Source organism: Lynx canadensis, chromosome A2 (genome assembly GCF_007474595.2).
Source record: "Lynx canadensis isolate LIC74 chromosome A2, mLynCan4.pri.v2, whole genome shotgun sequence".
Classification (NCBI taxonomy): Eukaryota; Metazoa; Chordata; class Mammalia; order Carnivora; family Felidae; genus Lynx; species Lynx canadensis.
In genome coordinates this window covers 34,293,450-34,296,350 of record NC_044304.2, presented here as the reverse complement: position 1 = coordinate 34,296,350, position 2,901 = coordinate 34,293,450, and the positions used below count along the sequence as shown (strand labels likewise).

The 2,901-nt window shown below is 40.9% G+C and overlaps 1 pseudogene; it reads left to right on the top strand.

The window, feature by feature from the left end:
* The first annotated feature begins 201 nt into the window (after positions 1-201).
* Positions 202-331, top strand: LOC115509541 (annotated as a pseudogene).
* The last annotated feature ends 2,570 nt before the right edge of the window (positions 332-2,901 follow it).

Below are 2,901 nucleotides of genomic sequence, written 5' to 3'. Positions count from 1 at the left end.
TCCAAGCTCCAAGCTGTCAGCACAGAGCCCAATGCGGGGCTTGAACTCACGAACTGTGAGATCATGACCTGTACCAAAGTTGGACATTTAACCAACTGAGCCAACCAGGCGCCCCTATAATGGTTTTTGTTTCTGTTTTTAATACAAGTTGTTGCTTACACGTAGTCTAATCTATCAGTCTTCTCTCATAATCTGGTCCTTATCGCTTCTCGGCCTTTTGGCTAAGATCAAGTGTAGTATCTGTTCTTGTCAGTTTAATATCTTATAATCTGGTTCTTTATGCATCTGGTTCTTTAGGCATCAATATCATAAAACTATTCTAATAACTTCTAAAAAGAATTCTAGAAGTTTTGCTTTTTATATTAGGCCTTTGATCACCTGAAACTTTTTTTTTGTATGTTGTGTGAAGCATGCAATTATAAAATTATTATTGGATAGTTAGATAAAATGATTAGACCTCCATATGACTGTCACAAATGGGATAAATGAGGCACTTGCCTTTGGAGAGAGTATCTGAGGAATCATGCTAAGTCATGCCTTCAAAATGTTATTGACAGTATTACCTGCTCCACTCATTTAAGAACTTTCCGGGGGCCTGGGTGGCGAAGTTGGTTAAGCGTCCGACTTCAGCCAGGTCACGATCTTGCGGTCCGTGAGTTCGAGCCCCGTGTCAGCCTCTGGGCTGATGGCTCGGAGCCTGGAGCCTGTTTCCGATTCTGTGTCTCCCTTTCTCTCTGCCCCTCCCCCGTTCATGCTCTGTCTCTCTCTGTCCCAAAAATAAATAAAAAATGTTGAAAAAAAAATTTTTTAAGAACTTTCCAATGTATGTGAATAGTTGTTGTTGTTTTTTTTCTGGGAGCTGGAATATATGGCAAAGTACTTCATTTTTCCTAAGTGATAGGTAAAGTGGGTGCTAAAAAACGCAAAAAAATAAGTCTTTCAAGGCTACCGCTTTGCTTCAATCACTGGGGTGCTGCCTGAGAACTGGAAGAACTGATCAGCAGAGAAAGAATGAGAAGCATCAATTTGTCGTCTTTTGAGTCAAATAATCATAGTTTTTAAAAAATTTTTTTTAACGTGTATTTATTTTTTGAAACAGAGCATGAGTGGGGGAGGGGCAGAGAGGAGGGAGACACAGAATCCGAAGCAGGCTTCAAGCTCCGGGCTGTCAACGAAGAGCCTGATGCGGGGCTCGAACTCACGAACCACGAGATCATGACCCGAGCCAAAGTCAGACGCTCAACCGGCTGAGCCACCCAGGTGCCCCCAGGTCATCATAGTTTACTGTTTACTTCGGTTTAGTGTGGCTTGACTGTTTGTGTAAGCAATGGAAATTTCTAGAATGAAGGACACATTCAAATATATATGTGCAAATACATGCTAAAAAACAAGAACAGATTTTTCTCGTTTGGCTTAATAGACCTTCTTCTAGTTCTTCACTAGGTCAGCACTACACAGGAATAGCTTTATAGCACAGCCTTTTTATTGTGCCTTGGTGAAAAATGGAGTTCCTACAGTACCCAGAATCTAACACAACTTGTTCCCATAGCTGGGCATCTTGATGGATTTAATAGATATTTTATAAGCTTTTTCTATCCAGCTAAAATATATCTGAGCAAGAAGTCTAAACTCGACTGCTAAATCTGGCTGTCCAGAGAATTTTTTAGCTGTATTCAGCTCTAGAATACAATAGTATATCCTCCCTGCTCCTTACCAGTGAGTCCTCTGAACTACCTTCCTGAAGTTCTTTGTGTCTTCCCATGGTACTTCCCACCATGTACCTTCAGGAATCTTGCGTGGCCACTGAAATACAGAGGCAAAAACAATACAACATTGTACCTCTATACTCAACGATAATATACTGAGCCCTTAAACATCTGTTAGGGGTAGGAGTGCCTGGGTGGCTCAGTCTGTTAAGCATCTGACTCCTGCTTTTGGCTCAGGTCATGATCTCACGGTATGTGAGTTCAAGCCCTGCATGGGGCTCTGCGCTGACAGTGTGGAGCCTGCTTGGGATTCTCTCTCTGTCTCTCTGCCCTTTCCCTGCTCACACTCATATGCACGCTCTATCTCAAAATAAATAAATAAAACTTCCCAAAAATCTGTGAAGGGGTAGATCTGATGTTTAAGTGTTTTTATCACAATATTTTTTTTTTTAAGGATTTATTTTCCACACAGTTCACAGATCCACATTAGGTCAAAACAGGAAACAGATGGGAGAGAGTGCCTATACCTCACACATCTAGCTGGCAGAGGTCAGAGCTGTGATGTTAGTCTTCACAGATTGCTTGATAAATCATCATAATGAGGAAAATGTGACTAAAGTCAGGACTCAAGAACCTTGCCTATGTTTGACGAGGAGATGAGAACCAGAGTTTATCACTCTTTTAAAATAGGACGACAGAAAGAGCAAACTGAGATAGGAAGAGCATACATTTTTTTAGGGGGTTTCACTTCACAGTAATTGACGCAGAAAATGGAAGCTGTAATGGGGCTGTAACTACACACTCTGGTAATTTTCCCCTTGGAGTCAAATCAGGAATGTGAGGAGTACACATCAGCATTTCCTATGCTTCCGACTGGATTGCCGGCCTGCTGAGAAAAGTTAGGGCCTTGTAGCTTTTATCGCTAGTCATGACAGTTCATGAGATCTGAAATAAAATACCTTCAGCTGACATAGACAAGAGGTGACATTAAGGGCCAAACCGGGAAAACTCGCTGTGAGGTAGTCTTATAAAATGTACTCTCTTATTTATTAAAGAAGGCTTAACTCTACATTTTTTTGGAAAAGAAATTCAACCTTTTTGGGGTGATGTTTTGTGATAATGTCAAAGCACAACATTCTGAAGAAATGGATCTAACACAATTATTATATTACGCAAGCCTGAGATACGTATTGAT